Here is a 13,090-nt window from a genome sequence, read left to right as displayed (position 1 = left end):
AGGGTCCCCCTGTCCCCAGAAACTCAACCTGGTCAGGTTCAAGCTCCTCAGAGACAGTCTCCTCTTGGACTGCAGAATCAGTTTCCTCTGAAAGCTGATCCTCAACCTGGGGCAAGGTGGAAGGCGAGGCCTTTCCTCTCTTGCTCCTTCTCTTGGGTTGTGGCTGGTCTATTGTCTCAAGATCCACCACTGGTTCAGGAAGGCACTTCTTAGCCTGAGCCCTTGTCATGGCAAGGACATGCTCTGAAATCCCTAGCATTTCTGCATGAGTCCTGTACTCCACTTCTGACCATGCTGAGCTTTCAAGGTCATTGCCTAACAGACAGTCTACTGGTAGGTCTGCACTCACCACAACTTTCTTTAGGCCATCAACCCCTCCCCAGGAGAAGTTCACAACTGCCACACTATGGGAGGTAGTGGAGTTGCTTGCATTGGTTACTAGGTAGCTCTCTCCTAGTACAATCTGTCCAGGGTCCACAAAGCCAGGGGTCACCATGGTGACACTAGCACATGTGTCCCTGTAGGCTTGAGCCAGTTTCTCATTTATTAAGGGAGTCTGCCTGTATTTGCCCAGGTTAGTGGGGCTTACTGCAGTGGGCAACTCAATGTCCACATCATACAGGAGAACTGCCTGTGTAGGGACTCTGACTAGGCCAGATCCTACTTCAATACCCAGGGTCAACCCAGCTACACCCTTGGACTGTGTTCCACCACTGCTTACTGTACTTGGGGTTGCAGTTGCTTTAGGAGCTGTAGTGGTGGGAACTGGATTTGCCTTGGTGCACTCACTGCCCCAGTGTGAAACTGATTTGCAGGTATTACACCAAGGTGTCTTTGGACCTTTGTTCTTCTTCTTCTTGTTACCATTTTGGGAACCACCCTCCTTACTATTAGTTTGGGGGCCTGAAGACTTCTGGTCTTTTTCTTTATCTTTCTGATTCTGATTACCACCCTTCTGGTCTGTTTTCTTCTGGTCACCACCTTGGTTCTGGGGTTTCTGCTTAATCCTTGTTCTGACCCATTTGTCTGCCTTCTTTCCCAATTCTTGGGGAGAGGTCAGATCAGAGTCAATAAGGTATTGATGCACAGCTGGTTTGTACAGTTATTAAGGATCTGCTCTCTCATCATAAGATTGTACAATCCTGTATAGTCTGAAACTTTACTTCCCTGTAACCAACCCTCCAAAGCCTTAGTGGCACACTCCACAAAATCAGTCCAGTCTTGAGTCTGTGCTTTCTGGGTGTCTCTGAACAACAACCTGTATTGCTCAGTGGTTAGGCCATACCCTTCAATGAGAGCACTCTTCAAAACAGAGTAGTTTTTGGCATCCTCAGGTCTAACTGTGAGGAGCCTGTCTCTCCCTTTCTCAGAAAAGGAGTACCACAAAATTGCAGCCCACTGGTTCTCAGGAACCTGCTGTACCATGCAGGCTCTCTCAAGAGCAGTCATCCATTTGTGGATGTCATCCCCTTCTTTAAAGGGGGGCACAATTTTGGTCAGGTTTCTATTATCATAGGCCCTGTCTTTTTCTCTTGGAAAATTGCTGCCACCAGTGACATCTAAGCCACTTAATTTCTGCTCTCTTGCCAAGGCAAGTTTAGCTTGAGCTAAGGTAAGCTTAGCTTGACTCAGGGCTACCTCCTCTCTCTCTATCTGGAGTCTGACAGCCCTCATTCTAGCCCTATGCTCAGCTTTTTGAGAAGCACTCATGCCTCTCTCTGATTCTCTGGAGGCACTAGAAAGATGAGAGTCCCCTGAGGGAGATCTCACTCTTCTGTTGCCCGGGAGAATCATTTGTTGGGATCTGGGGAGGTGCTGGCCCTCTCCATTTCCCAGTAGGTCCAAGTTGGCCTGGCTAAGCCTACCAACTGGAACCTGGCTACCCTGATCCTGTACTTCTAAGTCCCCAGCATCTGAGTCCTCATCCAAGTCATCATCATCCTCCTCTTCAGGGGGATCAACTGCAGGGGGGTTCCCTCCAGTTCCTGTATCTAGGGAAGCTGCTTTTGCCTTCTCTAAGTCATCCTGTTCTAGGAGTTCTACCAGAATTAGGCAGGTGGGGCTTCTGCCCCTTTTTAACCCTCTTGCTTTGCACAAGACAATCAAGTCTCTGCGGGTTAGTTTGTCATATCCAGAAGTTGCCTGGGTAGGGTCAACTGTCACAGGACTAGACCCTGAGGCCTTTCCTGTGTCGGACATGGTTACTAGTGAGGTGTAAGTGGTGCACTTACCTACACTAAGTGTTTTCCTACTGGACCTTGCTAGTGAGTTGTAGTCAGGGGTGTGCTACTCCCTTCAACCTACAACTACTAAGTTCAGTAGAACTTAATATGCTAAGCTTTTGATTTTATATGTACCTAGAGGTACTTGATGTGATCTTTCAATTTGATATAAAGATTGCAATGGTAAAACAACAGCAAGCTCAAATCCGCACCGCTGCTCACCAATGTGAGAAGTTGGCCTGGTAGGGGATGTTTCCAATTCTGGAACCACCTACTACCTGACCAAACAATCCCCTTATGGTGTCTGGTTGTAAGTCAACCTTATTAGACAAGCTATCCTAGTGGTAGCATGGACTAAGCAGCCTAAAGGCTTAACTTAAGAGGTCGTGTTAAGCGAGCTGTTTTACCACATACAATCCTGTAATACCAAATGAAAGGACACCACACAAGTATATATTATAAAAATATATGTGTTTATTACTAAAAACAATCCCCAGTATTCTTTATGAATAAAGGGGCACAAGCGTTAAATCAAAAGCACTGTTTAAACATACAAAGTTGCACAATTATGGATGAGGGCAGGGGGCCACTCAAACCATATACTAAACAAGTGGTATAAGAGAGGCCACTCGAACAGTGGTTAGGCCTAGGGCCTAGGGAATCGCTGGGAGCAGTCAGGACAAGCAATGCTGAAGTCTGGAATGGCCCTCGGGATTCGGGAGATGTGCGGAAAGCGCACGCATGTACCAATGTTAACCAATGGTGCGTAAAAGTCAAATAGTTAAAGTTTAAGGACACTTCCGCTGAACCTAGAGGAACAAAACTTAACACACAGACCCTAGAGGTGTGCACCAGTGTGGGAACACCGGCGGAGCAAAGTTACCTCACCCACAGGAAGTGGGTGCACAGGGTCGAAGTGGCGTCGGGTTTTGACACGCAGGCTCTTGGTGCTTGAAGCTGAAAGGGCTGCAGGCAGGGTGAAGACGAAGTGTCCGGTGGAGTCCAAGGGTGGACTCAAGTTGTAGAGTACCTGAAAGCAGAGGGGACAGAGTCTGGGTCACTCAGCAGTGACCAGGGTGGAACCAGGACGGAACCAGGCAATGTCGGGCGCAATCAGGTGGTCGTCGAGGCGCTTCTCTTCGCTGTCACGTGGGCTCTGGGGCATCTGCGACGTCCAGGAGCAGGTCACGATCTGTCCCACGCAGGCTCTCACCGTCGGTGCAGTCGGCTTCCGGTTTGGAGCAAACAAGCCTTGGTAAGAGCAATCCACGCGGGATTGGAAGATGGCGTCTCACTCGGACCAGGAAGGTCAGAGTCGGGGCTCCCTTTCAGGGGAGCTGGTGTGGATCTGGAGCAACCAGAATCACGAGTCTTCTTTTGTAGTTCGTCGGCACAGGGACCACAAGCCAGCTGGCAAGTGACCGGGCCAACGCGTTGAGCCAAGTCGTGCCAAAGGGCCCCACGCAGCACTCGTCGAGTGTGGAGGGCTGAACTTCGGCTCAGGAGTAGCTCAGGGTGGGGGCTTCTCAAACCCCGGTGTACAGCTTCGAGGGTCACTCGGGGGCTGCACGGTCAGCGTCTCGTGGTCGCTTCAAGATGGCGTGCCCCACGCTTCCGGTCGCCTCCACGGGTCTCAGCTTTGCAGGGACTGTGGATCGGGCTGTTAGAAGCTGGGCAGGCTTGATCTCGTCGATCTCAGTCGCTCGAGTTCCGGCGGGAACTGCAACTAAGTAGACGTCGAGGGCTGGATGGTGCCTGCTGCTGCAGGGTGGTCACTCCTTGACCACAAGGGAGATTCTTCGGGCTTCCACGTTGAGATGGAGGGCGAAGGGTCCAGAATATCGTTTCAAATGTTTCTTCCAGGAAATCTGATGTGCATTGGCACTGCTCCCACTCTTATTCGAATCTGGTGGGCGTGATTACCTGCTAGGTCCCCTCCTATGGGTGGGACCCAGGAAGTGGGTGGATACACCCCCTTCCTTTGATCCAGGCCGCCCTGGCACGAGGGCTGGAGTGCCCCAGAACCGGTTTGGCCGGATTATGCAAGGGGCAGCCTTGTGCGCCCCAGGCAGTGTCTGGTTTCTTTCAAACCTCCCTGCTACAATACACTATCTCCTGTCTGGAGGGCGGTGACACCCTCCTGTGACAGGAAACCCTTTGTCCAGGACCCCCTTGACTGGGTTTCGGTCAGCTCCAGGGGTCCAGACATTTGTCTGTGGCAGAGGCATCCATTTTGTGGATCTTAAGGCCTTTGGAGAAATCAACCGCATTAAAGTGAAGTAACATGTCTTACCCCTCTAGAGGGGTGGAATGCCATCCCCGTCGCCAGAACTGGCGAGGGGATGGTATTCCAAAGCGTATGACACCTTACACGACATGTTTTGATAAAGCCAAACCAGAGTTGCTAAATAACCGCGAGGATTATAAGGCACTTAATAGTATATGGTATGGCATTATCCTGAAACAGCTTAGGGATTTGTTCCCGACGGCTGCAGACAGGCTCAGCTCATGCTAGAGCTCCATCTCACATAAAAACCAAGCACCCAGCCTCCAGGATTGGTGAGGCCTGTCTATAGGAGTGGCTCACAGGTTTACATGTGTCCAGATATAGGTTTAGACATAGGTATACTATATCTAAGCAAGGGGTGTGTACACCACCTTACCCCAGCTGAGTGATCAGCCAGTTGTGTCAATTTAAGAACCAGCCAGGGGTGGCAAAAGATATGCTGCAGCCCCTGGTAGGCCTTAGTGGCTCCTGTGCCCTGTGCACCTATAGTGCATTCTACAGGGGCTGACAAGGAGTCCATTTCCAATTGGTATGTGCCTATAGCACATGTGTCATTAATTTAGTGAGAGAACAGCAGGCTGGGGGTCTGATCAGCAGGCCCACAGCCTCAGTAGTCGAAAACCAGTGAAGCAAAAAGCAAAAATTTGGGGTGACCATAGGATAGCAGACCCTACTCTCCTACAGTCCAGAATGTCGTTTCAAATGTTTCTTCCAGGAAATCTGATGTGCATTGGCACTGCTCCCACTCTTATTCGAATCTGGTGGGCGTGATTACCTGCTAGGTCCCCTCCTATGGGTGGGACCCAGGAAGTGGGTGGATACACCCCCTTCCTTTGATCCAGGCCGCCCTGGCACGAGGGCTGGAGTGCCCCAGAACCGGTTTGGCCGGATTATGCAAGGGGCAGCCTTGTGCGCCCCAGGCAGTGTCTGGTTTCTTTCAAACCTCCCTGCTACAATACACTATCTCCTGTCTGGAGGGCGGTGACACCCTCCTGTGACAGGAAACCCTTTGTCCAGGACCCCCTTGACTGGGTTTCGGTCAGCTCCAGGGGTCCAGACATTTGTCTGTGGCAGAGGCATCCATTTTGTGGATCTTAAGGCCTTTGGAGAAATCAACCGCATTAAAGTGAAGTAACATGTCTTACCCCTCTAGAGGGGTGGAATGCCATCCCCGTCGCCAGAACTGGCGAGGGGATGGTATTCCAAAGCGTATGACACCTTACACGACATGTTTTGATAAAGCCAAACCAGAGTTGCTAAATAACCGCGAGGATTATAAGGCACTTAATAGTATATGGTATGGCATTATCCTGAAACAGCTTAGGGATTTGTTCCCGACGGCTGCAGACAGGCTCAGCTCATGCTAGAGCTCCATCTCACATAAAAACCAAGCACCCAGCCTCCAGGATTGGTGAGGCCTGTCTATAGGAGTGGCTCACAGGTTTACATGTGTCCAGATATAGGTTTAGACATAGGTATACTATATCTAAGCAAGGGGTGTGTACACCACCTTACCCCAGCTGAGTGATCAGCCAGTTGTGTCAATTTAAGAACCAGCCAGGGGTGGCAAAAGATATGCTGCAGCCCCTGGTAGGCCTTAGTGGCTCCTGTGCCCTGTGCACCTATAGTGCATTCTACAGGGGCTGACAAGGAGTCCATTTCCAATTGGTATGTACCTAGGGTACATGGAATCCATTTTACAGAGAGAGCAGATGGCCTGGGGCCCTGATTAGCAGGGAACCAGGTCAACTAAGTCAAAAAACCAGCTAAACACAGGCAAAAAATCTGGGGTAACCATAGTCAGGTAGCCACCTTCCTACATAACCCCCCCCCAAACGAAAGGAGATAAGGCTATCCTTGGCCAGGTAAGCCTATATTGCCTGAGTGGCCATATAAGGAAGTACCTGCACTAGCATGGGTACCCCCTGTCTCATGGTCCACTAAGCAGTCCCTCACCCTTTGGGTATTAGAGGGTCTCCACCATAGGGAATCACTACCTTGGGTGTGTTTATGCAAAGTTAAAGGCTGGTTTGGATATGGAGTATTGAAGTGAGGCTCTACTAATTTAGGGCTTAGCTTCCTCCAATTATCTTCCACCATGTGTGCCTTTCTTTCTTTAACTGAGTTGCACTGTGCTCTCAGGGTCAACCTCTGGCTACCTAAAGCTGGAGGCTGGGTCCCTCTGTTTGGCTTGCTGGAGGGACAGTTCAGGTTTGGGCCCTTTGGGTCCCAGGTTTGGCTGTGCCCAACAGAATCCATCTGGGGGAGGTCCCTAACTGTTTTTAAGGGGGCTCCCTCAGGAGTTTTTAAAGTTTTCACCTTACTAGGGCTACTAGTTTTGGTGCACCTAATCTTTTGATGGGGGTGCTTTATTTGACAGGGGGCCCTCTGGGTCTCACTGTCCTTCTTGTCCTCTGCAGCCCTGGGCTGGCTAAGGCAAGGGAGAGAGGGGCAGGTTACCTGCTCCAGACTGGGTCCCACCTGAGAAGGGTCCACTGACATCAGAGGTTCTGTCAGGCTAGGCCCAACCACCTCTGGGGCAGTTCCTTCATCAGGGGTAAGATCAGTTCCCTGAGGAGGCTGATCCTGTCCTAAAGTCTGGTGAGGGGGAGATTTCTCTTCCTCCTCCATGCTCTCAGTTTGTGTGGAGTTATCCATCATTTCAGGTTTCACAACACACGTGTCAGTTTGAGTTTGGGCTGTGGCCATCACAGCCCCACCAACCTTTTCAGGAGGAGACTCAGTTTGGGTTTCTGCTGTTATCATAACAGCTTTGCTATTCTGTTCAGGAAGAGCTTTTGCTAAAGATGGGGCAGGGAGTATCTCCGCCCTACCAACCTTTTCAGGAAGGACATCTTGAATTGGGGCTGTAGCCATTACAGCCCCACTAACCTTTCCATTGGAATTTACCATTCTAGAATGGATTTCCTGTTCAACCCCAGCCCAGGCTGAGATTTCTAAATCATTACCCAGTAGACAGTCTACAGGCAAGTTTGGGGACACTGCCACTCTCTTTGGGCCAGTGACACCTCCCCAGCTGAGACTTACTACTGCCATGGGATGATTTGTTTGGATGCCATCAATGTTTATTACCTGGTATGTGGCACCAGGTAAAAGTTGCTTAGAGGGGACTATGCCATCAGCCACCATGGTGATGCTAGCCCCTGTGTCTCTAAAAGCTTCAACTCTTAAACCATTGATGATGGGTTCTTGTCTATACTTGCTCAAAGTATTTGGGCAAGCAGAGAAGTTGGCAAACCCCATGCCAGCCTCATAAACAAGATCATTGGGTGATGGGGACCTGGATAGGCCAGGGTCCACCTGATTTCCAAAAGTAAACCCACCCAGATTCCTGGGTGTGCTTCCACTTCCTGGGGGATTACTGCTGACAGTAACAGGAGGTGTTGAAGCTGGCTTTGGAGGTATATTTTCTTTATTGTTATTCTTGGGACAACAGCTGTCTGTTTTGTAATGCCCCACCTGTTTACAGGGATAACAATAGGGTTTTTTCTCAGTTGAAGAAGTGTCTTGGGACCCACCCCCATCCTTGGAGTTTTGGGGCCCTGGGGAAGTCTTTTCTTTACTTTTATCCCCACCCTTATCTTGAGGCTTGGTAGACTCCTTCTTCTGGTTACTGTCCTGATTCTTAGGCCTAATCCTGGTTCTGACCCATTTGTCTGCCTTCTTTCCCAATTCTTGGGGAGAGGTCAGATCAGAGTCTACCAGGTGCTGGTGTAAGAGCTGGTTCTGACAATTACTTAGGATCTGCTCCCTTATAATCAAATTATACAATCCTGTAAAGTCATGTACTTTGCTGCCATGTAGCCAACCCTCCAGAGCCTTAGTAGCACAATCTACAAAATCAGTCCAGTCCTGAGTCTGTGTCTTCTGGGTGTCTCTGAACTTGAACCTGTACTGTTCAGTGGTTAAGCCAAACCCATCTATCAGAACACTCTTCAGGACTTTGTAATTGTTTGCATCCTCATGTCTGACAGTGAGGAGCTTGTCTCTCCCTTTCTCTGAAAAGGAGTACCATAAGATTGCTGCCCACTGTTCCTCAGGAACCTGCTGTACCATGCAGGCTCTCTCAAGAGCAGTCATCCATTTGTGGATGTCATCCCCTTCTTTGAAGGGGGGCACAATCTTTGTCAGGTTTCTACTATCATAGGACCTGGGTTTCTCTTTAGGAATATTGCTGCCACCAGTGGCATCTAAGCCACACAATTTCTGCTCTCTTGCCAAGGCAAGTTTAGCTTGAGCTAAGGTAAGCTTAGCTTGACTCAGGGCTACCTCCTCTCTCTCTATCTGGAGTCTGACAGCCCTCATTCTAGCCCTATGCTCATCTTTCTGAGAAGCACTCATGCCTCTCTCTGATTCTCTGGAGGCACTAGAAAGATGAGAGTCCCCTGAGGGAGATCTCACTCTTCTGTTGCCTGGGAGAATCACATGTTGGGTTCTGGGGAGGTGCTGGCCCTCTCCATTCCCCAGTAGGTCCAAGTTGGCCTGGCTAAGCCTACCAACTGGAACCTGGCTACCCTGATCCTGTACTTCTAAGTCCTCAACCTCTGAGTCCTCATCCAAGTCATCATCATCCTCCTCTTCAGGGGGATCAACTGCAGGGGGGTTCCCTCCAGTTCCTGTATCTAGGGAAGCTGCTTTTGCCTTCTCTAAGTCATCCTGTTCTAGGAGTTCTATCAGGATTAGGCAGGTGGGGCTTCTGCCCCTTTTTAACCCTCTTGCTTTGCACAAGACAATCAAGTCTCTGCGGGTTAGTTTGTCATATCCAGAAGTTGCCTGGGTAGGGTCAACTGTCACAGGACTAGACCCTGAGGCCTTTCCTGTGTCCGACATGGTTACTAGTGAGGTGTAAGTGGTGCACTTACCTACACTAAGTGTTTTCCTACTGGACCTTGCTAGTGAGTTGTAGTCAGGGGTGTGCTACTCCCTTCAACCTACAACTACTAAGTTCAGTAGAACTTAATATGCTAAGCTTTTGATTTTATATGTACCTAGAGGTACTTGATGTGATCTTTCAATTTGATATAAAGATTGCAATGGTAAAACAACAGCAAGCTCAAATCCGCACCGCTGCTCACCAATGTGAGAAGTTGGCCTGGTAGGGGATGTTTCCAATTCTGGAACCACCTACTACCTGACCAAACAATCCCCTTATGGTGTCTGGTTGTAAGTCAACCTTATTAGACAAGCTATCCTAGTGGTAGCATGGACTAAGCAGCCTAAAGGCTTAACTTAAGAGGTCGTGTTAAGCGAGCTGTTTTACCACATACAATCCTGTAATACCAAATGAAAGGACACCACACAAGTATATATTATAAAAATATATGTGTTTATTACTAAAAACAATCCCCAGTATTCTTTATGAATAAAGGGGCACAAGCGTTAAATCAAAAGCACTGTTTAAACATACAAAGTTGCACAATTATGGATGAGGGCAGGGGGCCACTCAAACCATATACTAAACAAGTGGTATAAGAGAGGCCACTCGAACAGTGGTTAGGCCTAGGGCCTAGGGAATCGCTGGGAGCAGTCAGGACAAGCAATGCTGAAGTCGGGAATGGCCCTCGGGATTCGGGAGATGTACGGAAAGCGCACGCATGCACCAATGTTAACCAATGGTGCGTAAAAGTCAAATAGTTAAAGTTTAAGGACACTTCCGCTGAACCTAGAGGAACAAAACTTAACACACAGACCCTAGAGGTGTGCACCAGTGTGGGAACACCGGCGGAGCAAAGTTACCTCACCCACAGGAAGTGGGTGCACAGGGTCGAAGTGGCGTCGGGTTTTGACACGCAGGCTCTTGGTGCTTGAAGCTGAAAGGGCTGCAGGCAGGGGGAAGACGAAGTGTCCGGTGGAGTCCAAGGGTGGACTCAAGTTGTAGAGTACCTGAAAGCAGAGGGGACAGAGTCTGGGTCACTCAGCAGTGACCAGGGTGGAACCAGGACGGAACCAGGCAATGTCGGGCGCAATCAGGTGGTCGTCGAGGCGCTTCTCTTCGCTGTCACGTGGGCTCTGGGGCATCTGCGACGTCCAGGAGCAGGTCACGATCTGTCCCACGCAGGCTCTCACCGTCGGTGCAGTCGGCTTCCGGTTTGGAGCAAACAAGCCTTGGTAAGAGCAATCCACGCGGGATTGGAAGATGGCGTCTCACTCGGACCAGGAAGGTCAGAGTCGGGGCTCCCTTTCAGGGGAGCTGGTGTGGATCTGGAGCAACCAGAATCACGAGTCTTCTTTTGTAGTTCGTCGGCACAGGGACCACAAGCCAGCTGGCAAGTGACCGGGCCAACGCGTTGAGCCAAATCGTGCCAAAGGGCCCCACGCAGCACTCGTCGAGTGTGGAGGGCTGAACTTCGGCTCAGGAGTAGCTCAGGGTGGGGGCTTCTCAAACCCCGGTGTACAGCTTCGAGGGTCACTCGTGGGCTGCACGGTCAGCGTCTCGTGGTCACTTCAAGATGGCGTGCCCCACGCTTCCGGTCGCCTCCACGGGTCTCAGCTTTGCAGGGACTGTGGATCGGGCTGTTAGAAGCTGGGCAGGCTTGATCTCGTCGATCTCAGTCGCTCGAGTTCCGGCGGGAACTGCAACTAAGTAGACGTCGAGGGCTGGATGGTGCCTGCTGCTGCAGGGTGGTCACTCCTTGACCACAAGGGAGATTCTTCGGGCTTCCACGTTGAGATGGAGGGCGAAGGGTCCAGAATGTCGTTTCAAATGTTTCTTCCAGGAAATCTGATGTGCATTGGCACTGCTCCCACTCTTATTCGAATCTGGTGGGCGTGATTACCTGCTAGGTCCCCTCCTATGGGTGGGACCCAGGAAGTGGGTGGATACACCCCCTTCCTTTGATCCAGGCCGCCCTGGCACGAGGGCTGGAGTGCCCCAGAACCGGTTTGGCCGGATTATGCAAGGGGCAGCCTTGTGCGCCCCAGGCAGTGTCTGGTTTCTTTCAAACCTCCCTGCTACAATACACTATCTCCTGTCTGGAGGGCGGTGACACCCTCCTGTGACAGGAAACCCTTTGTCCAGGACCCCCTTGACTGGGTTTCGGTCAGCTCCAGGGGTCCAGACATTTGTCTGTGGCAGAGGCATCCATTTTGTGGATCTTAAGGCCTTTGGAGAAATCAACCGCATTAAAGTGAAGTAACATGTCTTACCCCTCTAGAGGGGTGGAATGCCATCCCCGTCGCCAGAACTGGCGAGGGGATGGTATTCCAAAGCGTATGACACCTTACACGACATGTTTTGATAAAGCCAAACCAGAGTTGCTAAATAACCGCGAGGATTATAAGGCACTTAATAGTATATGGTATGGCATTATCCTGAAACAGCTTAGGGATTTGTTCCCGACGGCTGCAGACAGGCTCAGCTCATGCTAGAGCTCCATCTCACATAAAAACCAAGCACCCAGCCTCCAGGATTGGTGAGGCCTGTCTATAGGAGTGGCTCACAGGTTTACATGTGTCCAGATATAGGTTTAGACATAGGTATACTATATCTAAGCAAGGGGTGTGTACACCACCTTACCCCAGCTGAGTGATCAGCCAGTTGTGTCAATTTAAGAACCAGCCAGGGGTGGCAAAAGATATGCTGCAGCCCCTGGTAGGCCTTAGTGGCTCCTGTGCCCTGTGCACCTATAGTGCATTCTACAGGGGCTGACAAGGAGTCCATTTCCAATTGGTATGTACCTAGGGTACATGGAATCCATTTTACAGAGAGAGCAGATGGCCTGGGGCCCTGATTAGCAGGGAACCAGGTCAACTAAGTCAAAAAACCAGCTAAACACAGGCAAAAAATCTGGGGTAACCATAGTCAGGTAGCCACCTTCCTACATTTTTATAATATATACTTGTGTGGTGTCCTTTCATTTGGTATTACAGGATTGTATGTGGTAAAACAGCTCGCTTAACATGACCTCTTAAGTTAAGCCTTTAGGCTGCTTAGTCCATGCTACCCCTAGGATAGCTTGTCTAATAAGGTTGACTTACAACCAGACACCATAAGGGATTGTTTGGTCAGGTAGTAGGTGGTTCCAGAATTGGAAACATCCCCTACCAGGCCAACTTCTCACATTGGTGAGCAGCGGTGCGGATTTGAGCTTGCTGTTGTTTTACCATTGCAATCTTTATATCAAATTGAAAGATCACATCAAGTACCTCTAGGTACATATAAAATCAAAAGCTTAGCATATTCAGTTCTACTGAACTTAGTAGTTGTAGGTTGAAGGGAGTAGCACACCCCTGACTACAACTCACTAGCAAGGTCCAGTAGGAAAACACTTAGTGTAGGTAAGTGCACCACTTACACCTCACTAGTAACCATGTCTGACACAGGAAAAGCCTCAGGGTCTACTCCTGTGACAGTTGACCCTACCCAGGCAACTTTTGGATATGACAAACTAACCCGCAGAGACTTGATTGCCTTGTGCAAAGCAAGAGGGTTAAAAAGGGGCAGAAGCCCCACCTGCCTAATCCTGGTAGAAATCCTAGAACAGGATGACTTAGAGAAGGCAAAAGCAGCTTCCCTAGACACAGAGAACCCCCCTGTAGTTGATCCCCCTGAAGAGGAGGA

This window comes from Lissotriton helveticus (assembly GCF_964261635.1).
Source record: "Lissotriton helveticus chromosome 1_1 unlocalized genomic scaffold, aLisHel1.1 SUPER_1_unloc_63, whole genome shotgun sequence".
Classification (NCBI taxonomy): Eukaryota; Metazoa; Chordata; class Amphibia; order Caudata; family Salamandridae; genus Lissotriton; species Lissotriton helveticus.
The sequence above is the reverse complement of the archived record's forward strand: the minus strand, read 5'-3'. Positions refer to the sequence as shown.